Below are 18,062 nucleotides of genomic sequence, written 5' to 3' on the forward strand. Positions count from 1 at the left end.
GAATAAAACTCGAGATATATGATAAATCTACTTAGCTAAATCTAGGATTTAGGGTAGGTGGAAACGTAGTATTAATACTGCTCCTCCGCCGAAAGTGAAGATAAAACCAGTGTAGGACCTCCTGTCATATGCGTTTCCACCCCAGTCCGCGTCTACGTACCCTTTAAGTCCATCATCTGATTTAGTATACATGAGCTTTGCATCGAGAGTTGTTCTTAAGTATCGCAACAAGTGTTTCAATGCTGCAAGATGTTCACTATGCGGGTCTACCCAACTAACATTTTTGCTTACGGGTTGCAAGTCTAAAGGGCTATTCGCACCTATAAGGCTGGTATACTACCCACGGTAAAAAAATAATCAGTAAACGCTGATATTTATACTTCTAAAAAACTTTTTAGGAGTATCTTATAGTGGGATTATAGGTGTGATGAGAAAATTATCTATAAGCACACTATAACGATGTCGAGAAGCATTTAATCCTATAGGAATCCGCGACAGAGGTCATTAAAAGCTTCTTATCATCATAACAATTTTATTCTTATAAAGCTTTACAGGTGTACAAAATGTAGCATCTGGAAAGGTTTATAGAAGGCATGATACTCAGCTTCTCGATTGTTCTTTTGAGGACCGAATCATTATTCGCAGCATCTTTAGTTTTTACCGTTAAATTTCAATTTCCCCTCCTTGGAATCAAATATAAACAAAAAGTTTGAGCCCAATCGACTTATTGGATTGTTTTATATTTTGTGCAATTTTGTATGTATGAGTAAAATTTCCTTATTTTCTTTTTTTCATTTATAGGATGTCGATGTGTCGATACGATTTATTTTTGTTTGACATTTGTTTCCTTATGTTTGTATAAGTGAAATTTCCTTTTTTTTAAACAAATTTTTGGAAACATAATTTTCTAGGACAAGGTCCATTCTCTCTGGGGATATTTTAGTACATCTGATTGCCGAAAAAAATAAAATCGAGTGGCGCTAGAAACTATCGGTGTCACTTCTATATATAATTATTTAATGCTTGTAGATTATAAGAGCTGCCTCTACATACAAGAAAATTGGTTGATGTAGGGGAAGAGCCGACATGTAAAAAAAATTTTTCTTAAATAATTTTTTTTTTATTTCACTTTTTTGAGAAATATTTAAAAATGCAGTTTTATTGCAATTGTTGCGGGAAGATTCGACATTAGTGATTAAAAAAAAGGAAACACCATATTTCCATTATTCGTATTTTTTGAGAAAAAGTAAAAACGCAGTTTGATTAGAATAACTTAGAACTTAGTTCATTATGTACACGAAATTTATTCGAAATCGTTAGAGCTAGAGCCGTTTTCGAGAAAATTGCATTAAATCAAAAATTTTGTATGGGAGGTACACTTTTTAACAGAGATAATAAAAAAACAAAAAAAGAAACAACTTTGGAAATGACAAGAAAAACATCTGTACCAAATTTCAAGAAAATGCGCCCACCCGTTTAGGCTGTAGCTTCATGTACAGATGGTCGCACCTACGCGACGCACAGATGTAGCGAGACCCACGAACGTCATGACGAAACTCACTTTTGTTAACATCTCCATAATCATAATGTTAGTTTTGATTTTATTTTCTAAGAGCCAATTTTTATTAGCCATATAAACCTCATAGTGGACTAACAAAAAAAAAATTATTAGGGAACCCGGCCGAACAGCTCTGATTTCGAAATACTTTAACCTCTATAGATAAAAAGTTGCTGATGTTCCCGTATCGTTTTTTAAATTTAAAGTTAAATTGTATATTTTATTGTAACAGTAACATATGAAAAAGGCAAAAATTAAATAAGTAAATCGTCATTAGGAAGGGTTCAAAGTGCGATTGCGGGTTTCAACCAAATCCCCCCTACCTTCTTAGATCTCAGTACAAAAATAAAAAAAGTCTGTTAATTTTAAAACATTTTTGATTTTGTACTTATATAGGTATATGGAATGACCTTGAATAAATAATCTTAAATCATAAAACATAAATAAGAAAACAAAAATATACAAAGAGGCATTTATGGGATCGGTGGGTATCAACCCCTATGGCGAAATACCAATGAATACGCAACAACATTATGCCACAAGAAAAACTCGCAAAAAATGTGATTATAAAATCCGGAGTCATAGATCCAGCTGTGATTCCTAGAGCCGCAGAGTGGTCGAGCATCGTGCTTCTAGTGGAAGACTTTATTACTAGCTATTCGTGATATGAAGGCAGCACGAATTGCAATTCACCGACGTGCTGCTCCGCAGACTGTTATTCCACCACCAATGAATCAGGTTCATCACATTTTTATCAAACCCACACATGCATAGCGATGGATAGACAGCGGAACCTTTTTATTCTTCTCTGACGTATAGTAATGCAGTAAAAGCAGTCGCTGCTGATCAAACTATCAAGATGGCCGAACTCAAGGAGTCCAAGGAAAAAGGATATAAGTAGCAAAAGTGGTGATACCATTAAGATTCGAACTGGGTCAGAGTCGAGTGTTGAAGAAGTTTGAATTAAAAAACCCAAAAGTTTCAACGGGTAAGTTGATTTCCATCTTTATGATGATTAGCAGTTTTATTTTTAAATTTGTTCACAATGAACTTTGTTTTTATATTTAGAAGTGAAAGCAGTAAAGAAATCACCAAATGAAGCAGCCAATATGGAAGCGGCAATGGAAGAGAAAGTTTGAGCAGCGAAAGAACGTGCCTTAGTACCACTCGGAACACATGTTAAATAATTCAAAGAAATGCTTCGTGAAAAAGATGTAAGCCTATCAACTACACAATAAAAACTTCTCAAATACCTATTAGTTCTAATTTTAAATATTCTTTTTATATTTTAAAAGTTCATTCAAGCTTTTGGAATTTTTGCGAGCATGGCCGACTACACTCATCAAACATTCGTTTGTTGTTGAAATTTTACTTGGAGGCTTCGAACAACACTCAGCTGCATAGCTCGGTGCGTATAAACACTGGCATACATTGGCTGGTTAATAAGAAAGTAATTTTCACACAGGAGCTCGTTGAACTTATCATTCAGGTTGTCTTCCAGTTAATGGCCAATGAACCAGAACCGACTGGCGGTAAAAATTTCATAAGTTTTTTTTGAGTTTATTTTGTTTTTACATTATTTTTTGTCTAGATCAGGAAGGACACTTTCTTAGTGAAATCTAACTTGAACCCAATTGTTCGTAATGCCTCCAGTGGCGAAGATAAAAATATGCCGCTGACACACCACCGTTGCTAGAAAGAAGAATAACATGCATGTTTGGATTCGTTCGATGTTGGCTGCAGCATGCATTCATGCAATGCTGAATTCAGAAGTAACGAGTTTGCTTCGGCAACAAGTGCTTGATCTGTGATGTGAAGTGAATTTGTTTAAAAATATGAACATTAACAAATAAAATATTTTATAAATTCAAAATAATTTCTCTTTTTTCATTTTATTTTTATTTTTTTTTCCTCCCTCCTGGTGAGTATTGAATAGCCCTATTATGCTTCCAATAAGAATTCTGTGGTAGGCTTATAGGATCGAATACCACTTTCGGCTACTGATGAGAAACCTTACAGTAGTCTTACAGTGTACTTCTCGCACATTTGTAGGCTCGAATACCACATTCGGCTACTGATGAAAAACTTTACAGGAGTATTTCATCGTACTTCTTATAGGTTTAATAGGAGTAAAAAAAGGGGGCCTTTTTGATAATAAACAGGGTTATATGAGTCTTTTAGGTGTGAAATTAGTGATGACAAAAAGCTTCTCACCATCGTTATAACATCGAAATTGTTAGTTGGGTACATTGTATTGTGACAATTTGCTGATTGAATGGCTTATGTCAGGCCTCGTAGAAACTGCTAAATACATAATTGCTCCCACAATTGACTGGTAGTTATTAGGATCTTCCTTCTTGCATGTAGAATTTTGACATTTTGCCATCACCGTCCCAGGATCTAGTGGGGTAAAACAGGTTTTGCAATCTTCCATTCGATGTCTCTCTAGCATTTCTTTCATGTATTGATGGTGGTGTATTGCGAGTGGTCCTCTTGGTTCTGCGCGCTCAACTTCTATACCCAAAAATTGTGTAACGGGTCCCTTGTCAACACATTCGAACACGCTTCTGATTTGCCTCTTAATTGAACTCATTGATGACTCTGTTGAACAAGCAATGAGAAAATCATCGACATACACAGCTAATATGTTTATTTCATCATCTTTGTTCATAAAATACAGACAGTTGTCGCCGTTGCACCTCATAAATCCAATTTTCTGCAGCTCTTCATTCAATTTGCAATTCCATTGCCTCCCAGCCTGTTTTAGGCCATATAACGACTTGCGCAGCTTACAAACCTTCGCAGGAAATTCTTGATCCACAAACCCTTCAGGTTGGGTCATATAAACGTTTTCGGTAAGATCCCCATTAATATACGCTGATGTTACATCGAGGTGGTGTAGCAAGAGTTCATACTGCACTGCAACGGCTAAAACCAATCTAATTGTCGAATATCGGACGACCGACGGGGGAAAAAGTTTCATTATAGTTAATCATGTATTTTTGGGAACACCCCTTGGCAACAAGTCTACATTTATACCTGTCAATGGAACCATCTGGTTTTCTTTTTAGGTTGAAAACCCACTTACAGCCGATTATATTTTCCTTTGTTGGTCGATCCACCAGGTCCCAAGTCTCGTTTGCTATGAGTGATTTGAACTCCAACTCCATAGCGTTTTCCCATTCGGCAGCATCTTTACAGGATTTGGCTGCCGCAACTGATGATGGAACTGGTGAATCTTCTTTCATGGAATTGACAGCTTCAACCATGTTGTACTGTTTTGTTGGTCTACCAGGCTTACCACTTCGAATAATTTTTGGTCGTCCAGGACCAACAACTAATGTTTTGCTGGGTGAGTCTGAGTCTGATGACTTCTCTCGTTCTTGCGTGAGCTTTGATGCTTCTTTTGAAGTACCTTCAATTTCAGTTGGTTGTTGCTCTTTAAATGTTTCTATGTCATCAGATTCTGGAAATAGAAAATCTTTAGTATCAATAAAACTATTTTCTGTGTTTTCAAAGAATTTCACATCGCGACTGTTTTCAATTTTTCTTGTTTTGGGATCGAAAAGCCTATAACCCTTGGATTCCTCCGAATATCCAACCAGCAGCAACTCGTTGCCCTTCGCAGCAAATTTAGACCGACCAGGTTTTTTGATTAATACGATAGCTCGAGAACCAAAAACTTTCAGGTGCGAAACACAAGGTTTTTCTCCTGTCCATAACTCATATGGTGTTGCATTTCCTAGTAATCTGGATGGAGATCGATTCCTTAAATATGCCGCCGTATTAATGGCTTCTGCCCACAGGTATTCTGGAAGATTCTGGTCCAACAACAGACACCTAGCCATCTCTACTAGAGTGCGGTTGGCTCTCTCAGCCACACCGTTCTGCTGTGGAGTATATGGAATAGAAAGTTGTCGTGTTATTCCATGTTCTTTCAAAAAATTATTAAAATTGTTGTTGACAAATTCTCGACCATTGTCGCTGCGTAAACATTTAATTTTGTTTGATGTTTGCAGTTCTACCATATTTTTAAATTGTTTAAATGTACTAAATACCTCATCCTTTGTTTTTAGGAAGTAAACTTGTATTTTTCTTGATTTATCATCGATAAATGTGATGAAGTACCTCGCTCCCCCAGCTGATGGAATCTTCATCGGGCCGCAGACGTCAGCATGCACAAGCTCTAGCAATTGTTTACTTTGATTAAACGATTGTTTAGGGAACGGCTGCACAGTTAATTTGCCTTTCGCGCACACAACGCAGTTCAGGTTGACATCAGAGGGATCCACGTTCAAACCAGTTACCATTTTATTGTCTTTTAGTTGTTGAAGACTATTCATATTTAGATGTCCAAATCTTTGATGCCATCTTTGGAAGGTATTTGTTTTTATGCTAGATTGGAAAGAAAGAAATTCAGAATGAGGCTTTACAATATAAAGTTCATTTTTCTTATTAGCCTTTAAAACAATTTCTTTATTACAGTTTTTCACAATTGCAGCATTTTGTATAAAATCCACGGTAAAATTATTATTAGTTATTTTACTCACTGATATGAAACTTCCTTGTAGCTCTGGAATGAACAAAACATTTTTCAGAAATATGTCACCTGAACTGAATGTCAACCTGACTGTTCCAACTCCACTTGATAAAACGAACTTATCGTTTGCTAGTTGAACCTTCTCTCCCTCAACGACATCATGAAACTCTATGAAAAGTTCTTTATTGCAGCACATATGGGATGTCGCCCCGCTATCCAAGCACCATTCATCCCGTTGCAGCATTGTAGAATCAATTGATGAAAAAAGACCAAACGATGATGACTGTCGTGGTTTTGATTTACGGCATTCCGATGCAAAATGCCCACGTTTACCGCAAGTATAACATTTTCCTTTCCCGTTTGAAGAATTTTTACCGGAACTTTTCTCACGCGATTTAGCGGCAAAAATATGTTCACTTACTGGTCCGTTATTTTGCTCTCTACTAACCCTTCTCCGCTCTTCCTCCATTATCTTAGCTTTTAACCCCGTAATTGATGACAACGTGTCACGACTTTCAATTGCAACAATAAAATTTTCGTAAGAGTCTGGCAAGCTACACAATAAAATAATCGACAACAGGTCTTCTGGAATAGACACCTGAATTTCGCTTAATTTTTCTACTACACCTGTAAAATCGTTGATATGATTCTGCATGGACTGTCCATCCAACATCCTTCCTTGCATCAACTGCTTAAACAAATTTACCATCCGCGCAGGCCCTTTTGGCTGGTACATCTCACGAAGCTTGTCCCATGCTTCCTTGGATGTCTTTGAGTTTTTGACATGGATTAACCCTTGTTCTGCTACCAAATAACTCCGATGGTTTAACACTGAGTAGAATAGTTGCCAGAGCTTTACCATCTGCTGCTTCCCAAGCTGTCTTCTCTTCAGGTTTTGGCTCTGCGGCCAAAGTATTTGATCCGTCGACATACGACCAGAGATCTGTATGAATAAGCACGCTTTTCATATGGATTACCCAGCTTCCATAATTCTCTCCGTTCAACTTATCGATCTGATACAACGAACTCATCGCAACAGTATCAAGAACAATTATCAAGAACAATTAAACTCGACTTACGAATTTCTTTAGAAAATTATTTAAGCTACAATCGAAATTAAAACTTCTCTTCTTAAATCTCTGAATAACCTGGGCCCATAACCTGTTATAATATCAGCAGATAAAATAATGAGGCAACCAGAGTTTGATATAAAAAGAAGTGTTTAATGTTCGGTAATTTAAGAAAGACTGTACATTGTATAATTTAAGTTTAAAGCAATTAGAAAGAATCGCAACAAAAGCTATTGACTTTACAGTTTGATAAAGCTTATAAGCAGTGGCGTATTGAGGGGGGGGCTCAGGGGGCTCAAGCCCCCCCCAAGCCTTCCAGATCATGTTATTTTTTACATAATTTCATTGTAATGTATATGCTTCACTGAAACTTGTTCGTAAATCTTATAGATTTAGAGGCAGCTCACATGCTCGAGCCCCCTCCAAGTTCTGAAACGGCTATTTGTGTTTGTTTGAGTAAGAGCCTTAGCTGTAGCTGGGGGTTGGGTGGTTTTTTTCGGATTTAAGTCCAATTCGAAATTCTTCAGATCACTTTTTAATATAATACGTACGTCGAATATCATCACCGTGTAATTTTGCAAAAGTTCTTATGCAATCTCGATAAACACTTTTTTCAAAAATTATATACTTCTCAAAGCTATTGGAAATAGAAATATTTGATATCTCAAAATCTTAGTGGTCAACATATGTAACTAATGGTTTCTTTCAGCAAATGCCAGTTTGGACTTCGAATTCGGATTATAAAAGCAACATATTACGAAAAAATATATATTTCGAATTAAACATCTAAAATAATTTAATGGAAAATTAGTTTCTAGGCTTTCACTTTCTGCATTTTTCACTCATTTAGATTTTCTGATCGAATTCAATTCACATTATTTCTGTTTGTAAATTTGGTGCCTTTTTTAATGAATCTATAATTTTTAGACAAAATATTATCATAACTTATTTGTGTCTCCTTATTTTTTCTCTTGAATTCTTCTTTTTTTTTCATTAAAATTGCCGATAAAATTGCATCCAGCAGTAATAATTTAACTTCAGAAACAAAATTAAAAAGGATGATCCTTCAGCTATGACAGTTCGAAGCAATTTCGAAGTTTTTGAAATTGATCCAAATGAAGAATATGATATTTTATTTCACGTGAAATCTAAAAGTGATTTCAATTCACTTTCGGTCGAATTGCGGAACAAGAACTTTAAAAACAGGAGACAGCAGTACGAAGCTATCGACGTCGAGAGCAGTTAAATGCTACTATACCACTTTCAGTATCGCAGCACAGCGCTTCACTCTCGATCAAAGGTGAATAAAATAGAGAGAAAAATTTTTCGTACCCCTCTAAAAAATGTTTGAAAAATTTTCTAGCCCCCTCCAAATTTTTTTCTGGATACGCCACTGCTTATAAGTACAGTGATGCAAATAACTTTTACAACACATTTGGACCTTTTTTAAAAAATTAATTACTCGGCTCGTGTGGGTCATAGAGAGCTAATTTTTACTTGCGATATAGGTACTATAGGGCAAGTTTAGGATTCGTAAAAAAAATCGAACTCGAGATAACAATTTTACATGACATTACGATGATGGAGAATGCCAAAAAAGTGGGTCCGGCAATTCTGTCTGTCTGTCTGTCTGTCTGTCTGTCTGTCTGTCTGTCTGTCTGTGTGTCTGTCTCTATCTGGAGCTGCAGCCTAAACGAGTGAAGTGATTTTCTTCAAACTTGGTAGTTAGCAGTTTTTGGTGATTCCCTAGAGGGGAAATTGAAATTTTTTTTTTTATGACCAAAACTAACGGTACCTGCCATATAACGGAAATAGAAAAGTTAATTTTTTTCAAAAACGGCTCTAACGATTTTGATTAAAATTTTTGTGTGTAGTACTACACATAAGAGCCAACTTATTAAATAAAAAAAATATTTTTTGTACCGTTATTAACGGTACCTGTCATAGAACGGTTTTTTTCGTTTCTGAATATCTCGTACAACATTAACCCGATTTAAATGAAAATTTTTATACACACGTGTGTAAGTAAAGATAATATTAAAAATTTAGAAAATTTCAAAAAACGCATTTTTGGATTTTTTAAAAATATTTCAAAATTTTTTTTTGAAAAATCAATTTTTTGAAAACGGATCAATGAAAAATTTTGAAATTTAGTTTTTATGTGTAAATTAATTATTTCTTCAAAATGGCATACCAACTTTTTTTTTGAAAAATGTTAAAAAATTTTTATACATAAAAAATTATTTTTTTAAAAAACGACTCCTACAATTTTCGAAAATTTTTTTCTAAAAATACCTTTTTATACAAGAAATAAAATATCATATTTGTTTTTTTTTTAAGATAATTTACAACGGAGTTTAATTAATTATAAAAACAGATTTAATTTTTTTATACAACAACTTATGAAATTTCTTCAAAATATCAAATTTTAAATTTCTTGAATAAAAAGCTTTAACATTATAGTTACGTTAAGCATAAGAGCAAGTACGTGCGACCCCAGTCGTGCAATTTATTTTTTTAAATTGTAGATAATTTAAAGGACTACAATAATATTTTATTTTCTTAGCCAATACTCGCACCGTTTGCAAAATAATAAGGCGAGAGTTTGCTAAACAAAAAAATGACTTTGACTTAATATTACTTATTTTTTATTTGTTTCAACAAAAAGATTGTGCACTAAATTGATAGAAAATGTTGTAATGAACAATTCATTGCTTTATTTTTTGCCGTAGGACATTCTGAAGTCGAGTTAAGGGCCCAACCCATAGAATCCGTTGCGTCCGTTGCGTCGAAGTTTTTGACTGACAGCTCGATAAAATACACACGTTCTTATGGGAAGTCCGTCTCCGTCCGATCCGTCGCTTATGGGTCGCTTCCCATAAGAACGTGTGTATTTTATTTTAAAACTTCGACGCAAAGGACGCAACGGATTCTATGGGTTGGGCCCTTTATTCCCAAAAAACGATATTTTTGGGTGTTTTCGCACCGGTTTTGCATGCGTTCATTTATCAATAGCTCGGCCATCTTTGGTGATACAGAGCTACATGAACAGGGCTACAAAATAGGTTGGAAAAATGTCAATCATGATATAAGCTTTTTTCGAAATAATGACAAAAATGTGTTTTTTAACAACAAGAATTTGACTTTAAATGGTTGCCATTTTATATTTACTCACTCAAATACAATGAAATTACATACAACGATAGAAAATATTATAAGGAAGAGAATGTATGTTTATTTTTTGGTCTACGATAATCTGGAGCAAAGATATTAGCTTAGAAGTAAAATATCCTAAAAAATGCATTTTTGTGAATAACTCCGCTAAAAAAAATGATCAGGTGGTGAGAAATTGGGTTTAAGCCTTTTAAATATACCCCTATCGATCCATGAAATAAAAACTGACAGTGCCTCTCATCGCAAGGTGAGGCCCTTTTTTCCGACGCTTTGACTGGAGTATATACCTACCACGCAACACCAGATACCATACATTGCGAACGTGCGAGAGATCCATTTCCTGTATCCTCTCATTTTCGCAAAAAAAAAAATACAACACTTTGCATGCGCGATGAGCTTGCCTGGCGCCAATCCTTTTTTATGGAAAAACCTATGTACAATCAATATGTAGAATATAGATACCTAAGTTCATCTTATTCTTTATACCACCAAACAACCACTCGACAGAGCGAGTGTGAGAGATCATGTAGAAACAAAATAGAAGATAATAAAGAGAGAGAGATACAACTAGCGCCAGCGGAATTTGTTTAAACTACAAATTCCAATACATACGCATTCCATGAATTTCTGAGGAAAAAAATGGAAAGTAGACTCTTTTTCAAAAATTAATTGTAAGAAAACTATTATAGCAATTCTTGTTTTCTAACTTGATATTGATAGAAAAAATAATGAAAAAAAAATAAAAAAAATATAACAAAAAATCTAAAAATTCTGGTTTCTTAGTACAGTTTATTGTTTTTGGGACTACTTAAAAAGCGATTGGAGGGTTACAAAATAATATTTTCCAACAAAATATAGCTTTACTCCATAGTCAATAAACTAAGCTTTTAAATAAAATAAAAATCAAAATCATACTTTGAAAAACAAAGAAATTAAACCACTTTGTTTTAAAAAAGTTAAGAAAAAATGACTTTTTAACTTTTTTTTGTTGTTTAAGACCTTAAAAATAATATAAATTTCTTTAACTAATCAATGTGTTAGTATTTGAGTTGAGGTACTTATTTCTTTTTATTTCGATGAATTTTATTAATAATTGCAGAAGTTACACATGTTCAAACATTCTAACATAAGGAAAAATAGCTTCAGTTTCGATTAATTTTTTTCTATGAAAAAATACATTTTTAGTTTTTCAAAATAGTTTTACTCCGTAGTTTGATTCAATCTCAATCCAAAATAGAAATAAAAAAAAATAAAAATTTTAGTCTAACTAAGAAACAAACCAATGTCTTTCAGGGTTTCAGGTCGTTCTAAAACAACGAAAATTTTATCATGTTTTGTTCTCTCTTCATTACAAGTGCACAAATTTGGAAATTGTAGGGATGAAGATATTTAGTTTTGTTTATTATCTAAATAATAAAATTTATTTCATTCAATTATCTTTAAAAATGTGAAAGTTATGCACCGATTTGTAAACGATAGCCCGATTTTTACGTGGTCCACTCAGCCTTAATCCAATACGGTATCACTTAATAGTATCCTTATTTAAGTCTGAATGTTAAAAAATAATTGACGAATTGTTAATGTTTCATAAATTAATTTATCAACAAGTCCAGCTACGTAAAAACAGAATATAAAGAGGTTTTTTTTTAGAAAAAAGCCGTTTTGGTTTTTTGTTAATTTCTCGAATCTGGTTTTCTGTTTCTGTTTAAAAATAAATAAAAGCATCGAATTTTAATTTTAAATTAGTACTTTATTACATGAAATTTTGAAAAAAAGTAGTTTGAAATTTTTTTTTTCCAATTTTTTTTTCAAAATTTTGTTTTTAAAAATTAAATTTTCAAAAACTGTGCCATAAAATGGCTTTGTTTACAAATTTTGTAAAAGACTAATGTTTTGGCTTTAATAAAATAAAGTATAGCACGTTATTGTAAGTATAACCGTTAATTTTTAATAATTTTTTTTCCAAATTAAGTCAATTTTTTTTAAATTGCCCCTCCCCGCTACACGAAGGGGAATAGACCCCCCCTCTCATAAGATTTTTTTTTTATCTTGACCTAACCTACACGCTCTAGCTTTTTGGCACATTACTCCTGAATCACCCTGTATATCACCTAAAGCGAGTGCAAAGCCTTGCTTGCGTCGCCTGTAGTTTGGACAACAAATATGTACGTCTTCTCTGGATCGGACGAGATGAACATCCGCATGTGGAAGGCCAGAGCATCGGAAAAACTTGGCTTGGTCAGACCACTTGAACGATCCAACTTTAACTACCAGAATACTTAGAGAAAATGAGTATACGAGTCCATGGGATATGGAACCCATCGATGAAAATAGTTTCTGGAGTTGATGCAAAATATAAAAGCTTGTAAGTCAAAATAGATGCAAGATTAATAATTGAATCTTATTGATTAAATTTGATACACTCCTTTTTGGATATCTGACAAGTAAAGAATCAGCGTATTGGATACATGTATAAAGGTCATAAAATTCCACCACAACCTAAAAATTCCGAACACCTCCTGTTAATACTCAGAATCCAGCATAGTTAACACCTCCACAGCAACAGCAAGAGCATCAAAAACAGATCAATCCAAATCAAACAATTATCTTGCAAAGTGCCGGAAGATTAAAGGACGCGTACGCTATCGACATTCAATCCCAGTACAAAGAAACGAGCACAAAGAACAAAGCTGATATTTTCGTTTGTTATTCCATAATTTATAAATAATGATTTTATTTATAAATAAATTAAAAAATAAACAAAAACAAAATATTTCATTGAAAATTTGTTTAGATTATTATTTAGAATTGTTGTCGGCGGAAAGCAAAATTGTTCTAAATCCACTGCTTACCTAAAATGAGATAATGATGCAATTTTAGTAATATGAGGGTGCTCTTTCCGAATTTGAAAATCGTTTTTGTCTAAGAAATTTCTTCAGCAGATAATATAATTTAATGGGACATCAAATTATAAAAACAGCCAAGCAGCCTTCTGAAAATGAGACCCGAGTATTCTTGATTGTTCTAAGTCCCATCATATTTTCTTCTAAGTCCACTTTTTATTTAAGGAAAGTGCGTACTTGTATAGGAATTGTTCTATAAATCCAAGTTTGGGTTCTTAGTTTTTAAAAATATTAAAAAATAGTATTTATTTACTAATGAAGAAAGTTTGTATCGTTTCTTCAAAAGGAAAGACCAAACTTTATAAAAAACATAACTTGAACTACCGAGGAGCAAAAAAATATCACTCTCAATCAATTTGAAACTTAAAAATCGCTCCCTGTTAAATTTGCTTTTTGTGACTTAGAACAATTTTGCTTTCCGCCGCTTATATGTGAATGTGGTCATCATAATCCAAATACGTAACCATATGATCAATGGTATCTGAATCAACGAAATCCTTATCACGCCTTTCAGCTTTATTCCAAAGTAGAATTGGACAAGTTCTCGTATTGCACGGGTCCGAACCTATAAATACGTAGCAATACGAAAAAAATAAACAATTTCCAAACACCAAACATGGCATAAATTCAAAAAAAATGTTTACCGATGTTTCATGTTCGCTTACTTGTGATGGTTCCCATATTAATCTGTCTTCATTTTCAAAAGAAAACATAAAACTAATCAAAATAAACTCTGAATGAATTTTTAGCTGACAATCAAATTTAATTTTCCGTGTTAACTTCTGATTAACTTTATTCAATAAATTAAATATTCACCTATATTTACAAAACAAAAAATTTAAACGTATCATTACTTGACTTGGCTTTCTCGTTAGCACCATGAAAAAAATGGGCTTTTTTATTGGAAGCGCTGGGTAAACGAGGTTAATCTGCTTTTCGGTTCACTTCTGAAAAATTAAATAAAAATTTTACTAAATACTTGAATTTTGAAAAGAAGAAAAAGGAAACAAAAATTTACTTTTCAATGACCACTGCTGGCATTTGGACTAGTTGAACGGGAGATTTACCGTCCTTGAGGCTTGAGTTACACTTAAAATTTTTCCCCGCATCACAGACATTTGACGTTAATACAATTTTCTATCGAATCCTTTGTCTTGCTAAAATTTTTTCATTTTGAAATAAAGCCAAAAAAAATTTGTAATTTAACTTATTGATAACAAAATAAATTAAATTCATCCAAACCTTAAACTAATACATTGCACAGTTCCTCTACAAAATTCATATCGGATAACGAAGGAAGGACAAGTTGTTTGGTTTCTTCACTAAAAGGCAACCACGCGTAATGGTATGGATATGCACGCCATGAATCTGAATGTTTAAATGGAAATGTAAAAGCCAGTCCATTTTAATGGATATATATATATATAAATTACTAGCTGACCCGGCGGACTTCGTTCCGCCTTTCCAAGTATTTGTTTTCAAATTTTAGCCCTGTAATGTGTTAAACTTTTTCCAATTCACTCGGTTCGGTTGATATGTGGAGCACAAATAAATTGACTACAGCGCAACCTACAGGGTCCAATTATAACACAAAACCTGTCTGGGGCAAACCTTATCACACACACAAAATTTCACAAAAAATATCCAGTCATTCGACCCCAAATACGGATTTTGAATTAAACTTGACAACAGCGCCACCTACCGGGTCCAATTATAACACAATACCTGTCTCAGATGGACCTTATCGCACACACAAAATTTCACAAAAATCTATTCAGTCTTTCGACCCCAAATATGGAATTTGCATATACATAACTTGACAACAGCGCCACCTACCGGGTCCAATTATAACACAAAACCTGTCTCGGATAGACCTTATCGCATACACAAAATTTCACAAAAATCTGTTCAGTCATTCGACCCCAAATACGGAATTTGCATATAAATTGACAACAGCGCCACCTACCGGGTCCAATTATAACACAAAACCTGTCTCGGATGGACCTTATCGCACACACAAAATTTCACAAAAATCTGTTCAGTCATTCGACCCCAAATACGGAATTTGCATATAACTTGTCAACAGCGCCACCTACTGGGTCCAATTATAACACAAAACCTGTCTCGGATAGACCTTATCGCATACACAAAATTTCACAAAAATCTGTTCAGTCATTCGACCCCAAATACGGAATTTGCATATAAATTGACAACAGCGCCACCTACCGGGTCCTATTATAACACAATACCTGTCTCAGATGGACCTTATCGCACACACAAAATTTCACAAAAATCTATTCAGTCTTTCGACCCCAAATATGGAATTTGCATATACATAACTTGACAACAGCGCCACCTACCGGGTCCAATTATAACGCAAAACCTGTCTCGGATAGACCTTATCGCATACACAAAGTTTCACAAAAATCTGTTCAGTCATTCGACCCCAAATACGGAATTTGCATATAAATTGACAACAGCGCCACCTACCGGGTCCAATTATAACACAAAACCTGTCTCGGATGGACCTTATCGCACACACAAAATTTCACAAAAATCTGTTCAGTCATTCGACCCCAAATACGGAATTTGCATATAACTTGTCAACAGCGCCACCTATTGGGTCCAATTATAAAACAAAACCTGTCTCGGATGGACCTTATCACCCCCACCAAATTTCAGAAAAATCTATCAAGTCGTTTAGAAGGAGTAGGGTCACAAACAAACGCACAGGAGAATTATATATATAAGAGATATAAATTAAAATATTATTAATAGCGGCGATTTTAATTTCTGGCAATTGAACAACATTCCAATTATTTGTGTTATCTGGATTAAGATATTGCTTTATCAGTTAGAGATGTAACTCCATCAGTTCTCGATGACTCGGTTGGGATAATCTCAGTTGTTCTTGTTGGCATAACAGTATCATTAACTTGTTTAACAATTTTTGGTTGATCATATTTTACTAGCCAATTATCGTTCCCACGATATGTGTTTCTTATGATTTGTAGTCTAAGAGAAATAATCTTTCAAATTGTAATTGAAAAGATTTAGCTAGGACAGATGTTAGAGCTTTGTTTTCAAAACGTCGTAGGCAGTAATCAGCTCCCTGTAGTTTTGCACGAATATTTGAAATGATCCTTTCTAAAAAATTAATAATTAACATAACATTTTCTATACAAAAACAATTTAGGGTTGAAAAACTAACTTTCAAAGGAAAGCTCATTCAATTAAATCTTGTGATGGGAAGTCTTCATTGATTTGTTTTTTTTTTTTTTTAGTTTCGCTTTTCGTCTATCGATTCGGGCATAATTAAATGTCTCGGCAACTAAACGAACTATTCGTGTATTCGGTACAACGCCTAATTGTATTTTTTGGTCAACTTGACTTGCTCCAGCTTCCGAGAGATATCTGAAACAAAATAATAACAAGTTATCAGAGATTGTATTATTTAGTAAAATGATTTAAATCCTTACCCTTGATCCGGAATTAAACAAGCACGTCCAAAACAACACAGTTTGTGCATCCATTTTGTCGTTTTTCATTCATTTGTCCATATGGCTCCTCGTTTTTGGGTTTGAATACTGCCACTACTTTCTGTTTGAAGTTCTGAAAAAGTTTTATGTTATTTGATATGCATTATATATAGATATGTTTGCAAGTCAATGTATTAGGTATATTTTAATGTAGATGACACAACTTCCTTCTAACTAGAAATCATTTAAATATTCTAAAAGTTTTGAGACTTATTGGCCTGGTCAGACCATGTGAATACCTTTCAGAATACCTTGAAGGAGAAATACGCTGCCCATCCACAAACCATACGAATCTACCTCAATGCGAATATACAAATCTGCTGGATGATCGAGATTCGAGACTCTTTAGTCCTTACACAGTAATATAAAACTCTCCTACAACTCTATCGTCGTTGTTGAAGCGCAACAAATAGGAACTTATCTCAGCCTTCATGCTTTCTTGCATAGCCAGAAGGCATTGATAATATTTGCTCAGGGAATATTATATTGTTGCTAAAAAAAAATATACTATTTTATGTATACTACATAGAAGGAGGGGGTAAGGGTTGTGAAAGGAACAACTTACATCCCTTAACGATTTAATAGATTCAATCCATTGCGTTCGCTTAACGGACTCAGGAAGATAATGTCATCGTCTTAGTGGTGGACTTATCGTCTATTCTAAAAACTTAGTTGGGTGAAACCCAGACCAGGTGGGACTCGAGATAGACACTTTAGTTCATCGACATACAAATTGTATCGTTGTTACTGTAGATTTGATCGCAACAAAAACATTACTGTTAAAAAAAGAGCCAAGTTCTCCTATGTTGAAATTATGCTGGCACAAAAAGTACTGAGATGTAAAAGTGTACCAAGTTCTAAAGTTTGGGTTCAAATTCGTATCAATAAAATTTTGATTGTTCTCTTGACAATTTTTCTTAATTATCGATTTTTAAAGTTATTTCAAAAATTGCCAAGTAAACAATCAAAATTTTATTGATACGAATTTGAACCCAAACTTTAGAACTTGGTACACTTTTACATCTCAGTACTTTTTGTGCCAGCATAATTTCAACATAGGAGAACTTGGCTCTTTTTTTAACAGTAATGTTTTTGTTGCGATTTCACTACTTTTTGCAAGGTATGGCTGTAGAATATAAAATCTCTATATTTGATGAAAATTCAGTGAAAATGGGTGGTTGCCACGCCCCCTGCCTGAAATTCTCAATCTTTAAATTTTTTCCTTTGTGTAAACTACCAGCTCCACCATTCTACCAAATTTCAAGATTCTACGACAAT

General features: G+C 34.0%; 1 long non-coding RNA gene and 1 pseudogene across 4 annotated transcripts; one reads left to right on the forward strand and one right to left on the reverse strand.

The window, feature by feature from the left end:
- Window positions 1-1,935: 1,935 nt before the first annotated feature.
- On the forward strand, window positions 1,936-3,492 carry LOC129920611 (uncharacterized). 4 transcript variants are annotated; one of them, XR_008773275.1, is made up of 5 exons: window positions 1,937-2,546; window positions 2,627-2,772; window positions 2,854-2,966; window positions 3,024-3,090; window positions 3,150-3,492. It is a non-coding gene; the product is annotated as an uncharacterized LOC129920611 (long non-coding RNA). The 4 variants fall into 4 exon arrangements; XR_008773274.1 differs by having other exon boundaries at window positions 1,938-2,546; window positions 3,155-3,489; XR_008773273.1 differs by having other exon boundaries at window positions 1,936-2,546; window positions 2,854-3,090.
- A 12,507-nt stretch (window positions 3,493-15,999) lies between these two features.
- On the reverse strand, window positions 16,000-17,769 carry LOC129920694 (phosphatidylinositol 4-kinase type 2-beta-like; annotated as a pseudogene).
- Between the last annotated feature and the right edge of the window lie 293 nt (window positions 17,770-18,062).

This window comes from Episyrphus balteatus, chromosome X, assembly GCF_945859705.1.
Source record: "Episyrphus balteatus chromosome X, idEpiBalt1.1, whole genome shotgun sequence".
Classification (NCBI taxonomy): Eukaryota; Metazoa; Arthropoda; class Insecta; order Diptera; family Syrphidae; genus Episyrphus; species Episyrphus balteatus.